The 12,559-nt window shown below is 36.5% G+C and overlaps 1 long non-coding RNA gene across 2 annotated transcripts; it reads right to left on the reverse strand.

Moving 5' to 3' along the window:
* Positions 1-76: 76 nt before the first annotated feature.
* Positions 77-9,701, reverse strand: LOC112481705. 2 transcript variants are annotated; one of them, XR_003047000.1, is made up of 7 exons: positions 9,558-9,701; positions 5,285-5,392; positions 4,307-4,352; positions 3,023-3,104; positions 1,814-1,940; positions 1,506-1,638; positions 77-581 (listed from the first exon to the last, which is right to left on the reverse strand). It is a non-coding gene; the product is annotated as an uncharacterized LOC112481705 (long non-coding RNA). The 2 variants fall into 2 exon arrangements; XR_003046999.1 differs by having other exon boundaries at positions 1,506-1,940.
* Between the last annotated feature and the right edge of the window lie 2,858 nt (positions 9,702-12,559).

A 12,559-nucleotide genomic window follows, 5' to 3' on the forward strand; every position in this document is an offset into this window, starting at 1 on the left:
AGCCATTTTAAATATGACCTGAAACCTTCATTTATTCAAATTTGCAGTATTATATCACAGTCCTTCTGTTCCTCTCTTTATTTGACATGTAAGAAAAAAAATCTCTCAATCTGAAAGAAGGAGAAACTGAGGCACAAAGTGAAGAAACTATTTGTTGACACAATATCTTCCCCACAGGGCTAAGAATCAAGCCTGGTTCAGTGTATTTTTCCTCAGCCCATCCTCCCTGACACCATAATAGAACATACATAATATTGCAGTTTTAAGGAGGAAGGTGCATTCCCCCCCCCAAAAAAAACAATATTTCATACGAGGAAAAATAAATATGCTCGCCAGTCATCAGCATGTGATTTCAAGAGGTCCAACCATCGGGCTGTCTTCCCAAATAGAAGGATAGTGAACTAAGAGTGTGGTTCATGTCCTTGAGGAAAAGGAGGCTCTGAAATCTGAGACATCACGAACTCTTCTTGGACTACACACCAGCTGAGATCTGCCTTCTCATCCACTTGGTTCATGTACAGGCAGATGGTGGCTCATTTACTGAACTCTTCTAATGGCTGGAACTGTTCTTCTCCCTTTCACTGTGCAAATAGACAAATAACAAGGAAAAACTATAACATTACAGATAGAGGAGAATAAGAAAATAAATAGATAAATAACTTTGGGAATCAGAATCAATTCAACTCAGTCCCTTACAACTTCTGACCCCACACATATTCCTGGATTCTTTCATTCCATAGACATGTATGAGCAGCTGGCTCGTGTTCTAGGGCTGGGAGGTAGGTGAGGAAAGGTGCACAGGGAAGAGGACACAGAAGTCTTGTCCTCAAGGGGCTGCAGCATGACCTACCTTGAGCCCTTTAAGATCTTCAGTCACCAAACAGAAGCTCAAACCTGTTCCCTGGACCTGAATAAAATGAGGACTTCCTATCTACTCTCATTCAATTTTCACTATATTCTCCACAGACTCAAGGAACCACATATGGGTTTCTTTTGTTGTCCACCAAAAACAATAATTTAGACATGAAGAAATTCTGGTTTGAGGATCACCAATTCAATCCATCCAGACTTCTACACTATAGAGAAATTTTTAAATTTCCTGTCTTTTTTTTTGTAAGAAATAGAAAATATTCCATGTATGTGTGTATGCAGCATTTTATTTAACAAACTAATGTTTGTAATTTGATATCATAGTGTGTTCATTTAAATTTAAAAGAAGATTTAAAAAAGGAAATTACAGAGAGATAGAAGAAAGATGAAAGGTAATAGAGATGGAAATAATGATAAAGGAGGGAAAAAGATGGAGAAACAGAGAAACTGGGTATGCTCTGAAAAGAGTTCTGATCAGAGGGCTTTCCTCTGAGGAGCTGGGTCACGGTCTTCTGCGAACTACAGTGCATTGGGATGCTGATCAGCTAGTCTGCTGCTCACTGTCCCAGGATTCTGTTGCTGGATGACATGATTTCAAAGCATCTCCACTGACTGTATTAACCAGAGCAGCCCACCTAGGGATGGCCAGATTTCCTCCAATGCAATAGTGAAGAGAGCCACAACAGCCAGAAAACTCGAAGGGTCTGAGGCTTCAAGTCTTGTTAGGCCGTCTTCTCTTGAGGACGTAGACAGTGTCTCTGAAATTGACTGTAAAAAAAACCAAAAAAACAAAAAAACAAACAAACAAAAAAAACAAAGTCCTCGAAACAGGAGAAGCTAAATAAGACATGAATGAAAAATGACACCACCCAACTCTCATCGCCCCTGCCCCAACACACACACATACCCACAGATACATGCTTCTGTCTAGAGTGTTTCTCACCTCTGCAACTTGCTCTCTCCACCATCAACCTCAATTTAGTTTCCAAATATGTATTGGTGTTCAGAAATATTGTAACTCCGAATTTTTATGTAGGAAAAAGAAATGTACTTCTTTCAATTACTGTATCCTGTAGTAAGAGTTAACGAGTGAAATTAAGCGAGTTTCTAACACAGGTTTTCGTTAGGTCTACCTGATGTGACAGTTGCAAACAATCTTTTCATCCATGTTGTCAGATTCATGACACCCTCCAAAATCATGAGGCACAAATGCCTTGTTAAATATAACAATATCAAATTTGTTAACCTCATAACTCTCATTAGCTATTTATCTGTAGGCATGGCTAAAAATCAATGAAATCTTGGTTCTATTTCCAGCTGTCCTGAAGAGATCTCACCTCCTCTTAAAGACCATCTATGAATAACGGGAAACTCTGCTGGCATCACCCAGAATCCACTCTCTCAGTTCCCCACATCACTGCATTCACTATGTATCATCTATCACTTATGTGTTTTATTTGTGTAAGCCCCAAGTAGCTGTCTTTATTTCCCATCAAAATACAAACTCCTAAAAGGCAGGGGCTTTTGTCAACTATAAAGAAACTGGCACTGTTTCACTTGGAAACCATGCATCAAAACATTGGAGGATCAAAAATCGTAACTGAAGGACCTCTAGAGTGTCACTCTGTACTTCTATCCTTCAGTTTATGATTTATCTACCATTTACTGAGGACCTAAACTAGGATTTTGCACCTTGATCTTTATACAGTTTTAGGCTCATTGCAGTGCTTAGCACAAAGCATAGTGCCTTATTTGTACAAGCATTTGTTGAATGAATAAATGAGTGAATGAATAATAAATTGTTGATGATTGATATGTTTATAGAACTATTATAGGGTTGTTTTTCTGTTTGGTTGTGTTTGTTTGTTATTTTAATATATCTGCTCATAGAGTGTGACATTATTACCCCAATTTACAGATGAAGAAACAGGACTAGAAAGATCAAGAGAACTGCTTAAGTGGAAAAGCCGTCTCTCAGATACCTGCCCTCTGATTTCAAATGCATAGCTCCTTTGGCTCCACACAACTGCCCATCTGAAATAATACCATTGAATCTGATAACCCAGGTCCTTTTAGAGAGTGCTGCTGCACTTGTAATCCACTTTATGACTGTGACTTCCAGGAACTTGTCTTTTTATTCCTTTTTACTGACCTTGTACTGCTCTATGCTGTCTTCAGTTCCAAAGAATGTTTCATGTAAGGATAGGAGATTGCTATCTTCTGGAGCCAGCCAGCTAGAAATAAGGCATCATTTCTCATGATCCTTCATAATGTAGTCCAACTCCACTAAAAACACCCCTCACCCAGCAGCATGACCACTCTCACCACCTCTGTGAACACATGATGGGCCCATCTACGTAGAGCAGAGAGAATAAGTCTACTTTGGGGTAGAATGACTTAACTACAGGCAAAAAGTCACTGTTGACAAGGAAGAAGTGCTTATTTGCACTGAATAACTTGGAACTATTGCTCCTTCACAGTTGGAAAGTACTTTTGTGTGTGCATGTCTCCAGACAAATTTATCAAACAACCTCACTTAGTTATAAGAATAAATCTCTTAAATTTTTTTGTGAAGTTATTTCTAACATTTTCTCAATATCACTAATCATCAGGGGAATGCAAATTAAGACCACAATGAGATACCACCTCACACCTGTCAGAATGGCTATCATCAATAAATCAACAAACAAGTGTTGGCGAAGATGTGGAGAAAAGGAAACCCTTGTGCACTGTTGGTAGGGTTGCAAATTGGTGCAACCACTATGGGAAACAGTGTGGAATTCCCTCAAAAAATAAAAAAATAGAACTACAATATGACCCAGCAATTCCACTTCTGGATATTTATCCAAAGAAATCCAAAATGCTACGTGAAAAGATATATGTTCATTGAAATGTTATTTACTATAGCCAAGATATAGAAGGAACCTAAGTGTCCATCAAAAGATGAATGGATAAAGAAGAAGTGGACCATATGATTTAATTTATATATGAAATGTAAAAAACAAAATCAACCAACAAACAAACAGAAACAAGCTCATGAAACAAATTGATGATCACCAAATGGGAGGGAGGTTGGAGAATGGGTGAAAACAGCAAAGAGATTAAAAGTACAAACTGGCAGTTATAAAAATAGTCATAAGGATGTAAAGTACAGCATGAATATAGTCGATAATGTTTTAATAACTATATATGGTGTCAGATGGGTACTAGACTTATTGGGGTGATCACTTGTTATGTTATATAAATGTCTAATCACTATGTTGTACACTTAGAACTAATATAATATTGTATATATATCAACCATAACTGAAAAATATTTTAAAAAGAAAAAATATGTCAGATGTATTAAAATTCTAGGATTTATTTAAAGTTTTACTCTTGAATTAAGAATATTTTATAAACGTGAGAAAGATTCTGAAAGAAAGGATAGACTCACCAAGAAAAATGTTGTTTTGATGATGGTCCCAAGAGCTCAGACCACTCTGAGGAGATATAAGGACATGGATGTCACAAGCCCTATTTTCAAGGAGTCTATGTAGATAAAAAAAAAAAAAAAAAGTGGCCCTTGCCCACCCCCCAAAAAATGGGTACAAACAAGGGAAAATTATAATAATGCCCAACTGGGCACTAATGCTCTGAGAACTAAAAGTATCAAAGTATCAAAGTATCAAAGTGATTGGGAGAAAATTTGAATTAATTGAGAAGTTTAGATAAAAGAGCTGAAGGTGAATTCATAGACTACTAAGACTGGGGAGAAGTGGCCAGAAGAGTCAGACTATCCTCTTTAATTTAATAAATTAGGAGACTAAGTCCTAGAGAAGTTGACTGACTTACTCCACACCATTAATTGAAGTTGAGCCAAGACTAGAAGCTAGGTCTTGAGGCTTCTTGTTCAGTTCTCTTTCCTCTACTCTACATTCTCAAGCAAACTTAGGCATCAAGCTTTGAAAAGTTGGCACATAGAGTGAGTGAAAAAGGGCCCCAGGGCTCCCTGTGGTGGCATGAAAGACTAGAAGACAAGACTAGATTTAGTTAACTTCTAAATCAGAAGCAAATAACTTATCCGTAGATTCACTGGCACGAATATTCACGTGTCTTTTGGCCTGGTTAGACTGGACTAGTTTGCGATGGATTAGCTTGCATAGGGTGGAACTGATTTGATTTAAATAAAATTGGAGCTGGAAGATCACTGAGGGCCACAGTTGTGTTTCATCTCTTCAGATTCTTTCCCTTAACAGGAACTGACCGACTCAAGCTGTGAAAGAGCCAGACCTAAATATACATTACTACCTGTAGAGTAAATCACTAAATGGAATCAGTGTGTTCCTAGAAACTCGATACACTTTTAAAGGACATTCATGGGGAATTCTTTTGAAAATGAAAGGTTCATCTGCCAAAATAAAATGTAAAGTACCTCCTGCATTATCTACTTGTCCAGTTGATTGTTGGTACACTGCTTTTTTCTTGAAGTGCTATGCGCTTCTACTGGGGCTGAAGGATTCTTGAGAGAACCAGGCATTTGCTAGAAAAGTAGAAGGAAAATCCCTGGTTCAAAATCAGAGTTCTCAGGATCTCTCCTTTTCTTTGGATTCAATATCATGTCGCAGGGAATTTGAGGAAGAAGATCTACAGAAATGTAAATGGAAGAGGACTCCATAACCTATGGGGGATTTGTCGCACGTTTTTCTCTTTAAAAAAATTCAAGCCATTCAGAGATCACAATGAATATCAGAGAGAAAGTCCCGACTCAGAGAAGGCTGGATCCTTCACTGGTGTAATAGTCAACCTCAGTCATTATTCAGTATTAAATTATTCAAAATGTTTGGTTTATGTCAGTTATTAAAAGTGAAAGCCTAGTCGAAGAAATGTTTTAGAAATTCATTCACAAATCCATAACCTTAGTACATTTATTATTTTCATTTCTCACATCATATTATTTTCTAATATTTATCTATGTTTCTTTATACAAAGCCACAGGAAAAATTCACATCATTACTACAATTTTGTGTTCCACTTCTTTCACTTTGTTATTTCATGGTACTTCTCTTTTCTACTTAAATATCATATCGATCATTTTGAATGATACTCATCATTCTCTCTTGTTGATAGCATATAATTTTAGTTAGTCTTTCCCCATTGTTGAAACCCATAACGTGTGACCTTGACTCTTCCTGAGCATGATCGGCTATGCTGGCATACCACTCTCCTTGAAAACTTGACTGAGATCATTACTGTGAGAATCTGCCTGCTCTGCTAGGGGTACCTAGCCCTAAATGCAGCAAATGGTCAGGTCCTGACTTAAGCTGTTGTCTAATTATTTCATATGTATTCATTTTATCTTACTAAAATATTGCTAGCTCCTTGAGATTTGAGGGAAGTTTTCAGCCTCAAGGCTAATCAATAGCTATCATTCATGAACAGAAAAAAGAAACTTATTATTTGACCCTAGGTGAACAATTTCTGAGTGCCTAACATGTGTTGGACACTTGCTAGCAATGTCACATTATTTTTCTTCTTTAATTTCCATAACGACCTATGAAGAGATAGTATTATTATTTCTAATTTACAAAAGGAAATTGAGACTCAAGGATCAGTTCACCTGTCAGAACAAAAGCCAGAGGAGTTTTATAGGTATCAATTTCTTAAAATTCAATCTCTTGAGATTTAAAATTTTTGAGAAAAATCCTTAATTTTTCATAGAAATACCCCTCCCTGATGTTAAATTAAGTCACCTATTGTTTTCTGTGATCCCAAGCACACACATCAGTATTTATTCAAGCTTTTAAGTGGTACTTGGCACCTGCTTAAGAGAAGGTTGCTGATATAGAGCAAACAGAATGTCAAAATGGTGGAATGTTGTACTTTAACCAGCAAGAATAATTTTTAGCCCCAGGTATTCCTGCTAGAATAATTTTGCCAGGAGAATTAAGCAAGATAGAGATAGTGATTTCCAAAATCTGAACCCTAATAGGAAACATGGACACAGAATGTTAAAGCTAGGAAGGGTCCTTGAGGTTACAGGAAGAAGTCCAGTATTTTACAAGTGAAGAAACTAGAGAGTTCAAATGACAAATGAAAGATCCCACAGAAGTTAAGAAAATGCAATGATTAGGGGATAGAGCTTCATCATTTCATAATATGAACAATGGGTGAAGTAAGGGGAGTTCGACTATGCCACGTTACATGGAACATAGGCTTCCATTTTAAGAGCCTAGCCCTGCACCTGCCCTATTCAGATGAGCTTGGCAAAAAAAAAGAAATGAAAACAGGCTTTTCTCACTATGGGCTGGCATGAGGGTTCAAGGTCACAGGTTGCTTAAGCCATAGTGGAGTATGTGCACCCCATGGGTGTAGTAGGGCTTTTCTTCCTAAGATTCTCAATTCAGTTACTACAAAGCTTGTCCGCATAATACCAAGAGGAGAAGTAAGGGCAAACCAGAGAAAGAGACCCTTTAGTCCTCTGGCTCATGTAGAGTCGCTCTCATATGCCCCCACACTGGCTGTGTGCTAATTAAGCAGGAGGAATAGGAAGCCAGGAGGTCCAAACAAGCCATAGGTTAGGGTCAGGGGAGTTAAGAGCCCATGCTCCCTACTCAGCACATCTAGAAAAAAGAAATTGTTAGGTCTTGGAATAAACTGCCAAGAAAAGCAGAAAAATATTTTAACCACCGTTTCTTCAGTAAAATAATAAAGGACAATGGAAAGATTATAGACTTTAGAGCCAGAAAGATCTGACTTTGAATTAGGTCTGCCACTATCTTGGTTGACTAGCTTTGTGTAAAAGTACTAACACTATCAAAACTTCAGTTTCCTCATCCAAAATTTTAGATAATAACAGAACACCTCTTTGAAGGTTATTGTAAGGATAGTGACAATATGGAAGCACCGACTGCAAGGCCTAGGCAAAAGTAACTGTTCTTGTTATTTTTATCAACCTACATGAGAACATTCCTTTACAATTTTCAATGCTTTGACAAGATGCTTCACTATCCTGTTTCTTCATTTCAGAACCTAAGCAATCAATTCATTCTCAGGGCTCCCCTATAATGATAGAGGCCACTCTCCTCCCAAGAATCTACCATTTGAAGTCAAAGGATTCCATGAATTTTAATTTAAATCATGTTACTAGACCTCTGTGCTCTATCAAAATCTGATGATTTGAAATCTGCTGTGTAGTTATCAAAATCCACAAACTCTTTTTCTTTGGCAAAATATAAAATATACGATGTAGGGATAAGAAAATTGCCAAAATTTGTTAAGTAATCTCAGTGAATTCCCTGTTTGCTGTCTTCCTTAAGGAATGGGTTGGTCTAGTTAAAATAAATTGAATAGATTTTAAAAGATCGTGACTGAAGTGAAATAAAACCAGTAACTCTGGTTTCCTTTCTTTATTAACACTCTTTTGATAATTCAGAAGTCACTTCAGATTCTTACAACAAACTACAGTAGTACTATGAAGGGACAAAAATGTTGGTGAATTAAGAGTCTGTTTAATAATAGAATAAATTTTTTACATATTCATACTTTTGTGTGTGTGCAAGAACTTAATAAACCTAAAAAGATTTCACAGTTGTAAGGGGGTCCTGTGGTTATGGTTTCTGAACTAGTACACTTTTCCTTTTGCCTGCTCCCCTTTTGCAGAATAGTAAGCATTGGCTGCTCATTGTGCTGACTTTAAAAACAGTGGGCTGGAGTCCAAGGAGTCCCTGGAGTCCCTCCTCAACCACCACCTTGCTAACAATCTTGGGCAAGTCACTAGCCCTCAGTTTCCCAGTCTGTAATATGGGCAAGAGGCGGACTGGGGGGCTGTGAAGGTCCCTTCCACATCTAAACTGCTATGATTCCTACATGGCAATATGAAAAAAATGTTAAGGTCCTTCCTTTGAACACGATTTGCTATCTACCATGTGAAAATAACCACTTTAATATGAAAAGAGGTCTTGCAGTATTTCTTTGAGAGAGGGTTTTGAAAGCTGCATCAGATGAAAAGGTATATGAAGAGGACTAAGAAAGATAACTGGCCCAAGGTCAACTGGAGAACGGCTCCACCAGAGATAGACTAGGCCCACCGTACAGATCGACTCCCCTGATGCGAAGGCCTCGTGTCAGGCCTCCACTGACTTTTAGGAGTGTACCACCACCTAAAACATGTGCTCACCCCTATGGATGTTGAAAATATGCCTGTAGAGTCCTAGAACGAGATGAGGAGATAATCCAGATTATTTAAACAATATAGTCAGAAAGAAACATAAATGAAATCTAGAAATCCCTGATTATCTTTTTTGAGTGTCAACACTGGACAAAATTGCCAAGGTAACTCATCTAGTTTTCCCTTCATCTGTGCTATGGTTGCTAATTGAGAGATTTCTACCATCAAATGGCATGTTTTTAAACGGTCAAGTGGCCTATAGTGGACATAAAACCCAGAAAAGATACTTGTACTTGGTTCTGGTTATGCTCTTAGGTGATGCCAAGTCACTTAGCCCATCTGAAATGAGCCACAGCATAAAACTGAGAGTAGAAACACCTGTTATGTTCTACACACTTGTTAAGTAATGACCACACAAAAAATATTCTACAAAACTCTCAGCAAGCTTATTGTACATAGCCTCCTGAAAGACAGCTCGCAGGGATGGGAGCAGAACTCATTTCACGAAAGACAACATGATGCGCCTTCCTACACTTACCAGAAAATGAAATGAAACTGTCCTCTCCACATGTGATAGGCTCACAGACGGGCTCTCCTTACCGATTCTATGTTGAGTATTTACTTAGCACTCTGTAATTAGACCGGTGGGAACAATTTCTCTCAACTCCCTCTTTCTGGAGAGACACCTGCAATTACAGAAACAGAAAGTCAAAGTTTCCACTCTACTATTCAGGGCTTATGACAAAAAACTTACTGAATCAGGCTATCAAATAGGAACTAATACCAGACTTGAGGCCTGGAGCTAAGTAGGTTATTTCTGTATTTTTCAGTGAGATGGTATCTGTAGAATTTAGTATCCGAAGCTCAGACATTCACAGTAAACATACATGTATGTATGTCTATGCCCTACTTCACCCTCAGGCACTATTATTTTTATTTTGTTATTTTTTTTTAATTATTTTTATTTTTATTTTTTTGCTGGTTGGAGAGGAGAGATATAGATATATGAAAATAAACTGTAAAATAATCCTTGTATGGTTGAAAACATTCGTGAAACATTTAGTTGGCATGTAAATTGATATAACCTTTTGAACAGGAATTTAATAGCACATATCAAAAGCCACTAAAATTTCATTCCCTTTAACTAATATATAATTTCAAGAAGTCTAAAATTCAAACATTAGAAAAATACTAAATGCCCAACAATGGGAGAAATGGCAGAGAAAATAATGGAAAGCCAACTCAATGGACTAATTTAAGTCAATTGAGAGGAGGCTTCTGAAGTCTATGCGGCAACATGGAAAACTCAGTGAGCATCTGTAAAGTAAGGTGTGGAATTCTATATACATCGTACGATTAGCTCTATGTAAAAAAACATGTGTGTATGAAGAAAGATTGGAAAGAAAACATGGCCCAAAATGCTATGACTGTTAAATTAAAGTACAAGGTTGTGAATTTTCTTCCTTTGAAATTTTGTTATTAGAATATCACTTTTCCAATAAGTAATAATCAGGAACAGGAAAAGAGGGGAGGGACAACTTGCCAACATTACATAAAGGATGTAAGAAATAAACCACTGTCTTGTTTTCAGATTTGGATAGAGCCAGTCCCTTCCAAGCAACTCTGTGCCAGGCCTTGGGCAGACCATTCCACAGCCCTGGAGACATGGCGCCAGTAGCCAAAGTGCCGTTACTTAACCAAAAGAACATAAGAGCTAATTGCTTCCCAACAGTTTGAACTAAATGATCTGAAAGGTAAAATTTCACCAGTTACAGCAAATACTTCTCAGGATCTTAAATTATCTTACATTGTCAAGTGACATGTGAATCCTAAAAATAAGTTCAGCCATTCTGGATTGAGAACTGAGAATATTTTAAATTTAGACAATTGTCTAAAATAAATTAACAACAGTATGTTGAGGGACAGAGGCATGCTCTAGTTAATTGTCGCTTCTCTCTAATCTCTCAATCCATTTGTCTAGCTCCATTCCTGAAAGTATTTAAGAGGGCAAAAGTACATTAATGAAAAACACTATAGTGCACCAAATATTTTACTGACTCTATTGATAAAAATTTTTCCATTTAATTTTTGGAAAGGTAATACATGTACTTGGTAAATATTCAAACAGCACAAAGAATAATCATGGAAGTAATTCTCTCTTTACCACTTCATATCCCCCAGATTAAAAATTTTTAACCAAGTATTTTAGTTTTAAAGTAGATTTCTTAATAAAAGTGGACTGAAACCCAAAACTTATATGTTAGAAAAGACATAACAAGTTAGACTTAGAGGTACAAATTGTAAAAGCTCTCCTTGCAGAGAAAAATGATTCCTGAAGTACTTCCAAAACTTAAACTTTTTTAAAATTTTATTTTATTATTAATTTCAAGTATACAGTACATTGCTTAGACATTTATATAGTTTTTGAAATGATCCTCCCGATTACTCTATCTTCCCTGTCTCTACACCTAGCCATTACATTACTGCTGACTACTTTCCCTATGCCGTACTTTTGAAATTCTTTTAGAATTATCCTTACTATAAAATTCATATTATAAAAGTGTTAGTTATTTTAATTACAGAAAATTATTCAGAAAAATAAGTTCTAGTAATTCAGTAAATAAGTCAGTCTTTATTTTGGAAAAATATTTTGGGTCACTTACTTATTGTCTAACATTATTTATACTCTTATAATACACTCAAAATTAGAAATGATCTAATGTGGTTTGTATGGAAAGAGGAACACAGAAAATATACTTTGTTGCATGAAATGAATTTATAATTAATGAGAACTCACCACATGTGTTCGATTCAAAACAAAATCTACAAGTTTACTTAGAAAAAGGATTCTTCTTTTCTCCTCAAACTTTTAAACATAATTCTAAAACTCCCTATACACATCTTATGAAATAATAATCTATTTTAGGAATAAGAATACATTGTGGTGAATTTTATTGTATGTGAATTATACATTTATAAAAAACAAAAACGGTTTAATAAAACCCACAGAAATTGTACTTAAGAGAAAGGAGCTGATCTGAGGCATTGGCCCAGAGAATGCAGCTCTCAGCTCAGCTAAATACCTCAAGAACTTCTAAGATCAACATTTGTAAGCATTATTGGTTTGGGTTAATGCTTATTCAGAGATTCAACTTTTCATACCTGAAAGTTTACTTTGATGAAATCATGTTTATTTTTCACAATTAAAATTGCATCCATTGCCCTCTTTACCCTTAATCATTGTATTTTGTTTACATGATCTCTTTCTTTATGTTTCATCAAAGCAATTTTTTCCTTTAAGAGGTTTGAACTCATTTCCCCAAACAGAAAAGCATAAAGTTCTAAAGTATTGTATACTTAATTAGGGGGAAAAAAAGCCACACAATTAAAAGCACAGTCTCTTAGGGAGTAAGGAGCAGGAGGATGCTATCTGGAATTACGAGAAATTATTCTTCCACCTCACTGAACTTCTCTTAGATTTTGCAACCACATACACACATAGCAAACTGAGATGGGCACACAGCCTGGGTGGGCCCCAGG

This window comes from Pteropus alecto, unplaced genomic scaffold (genome assembly GCF_000325575.1).
Source record: "Pteropus alecto unplaced genomic scaffold, ASM32557v1 scaffold55, whole genome shotgun sequence".
Taxonomy (NCBI): Eukaryota; Metazoa; Chordata; class Mammalia; order Chiroptera; family Pteropodidae; genus Pteropus; species Pteropus alecto.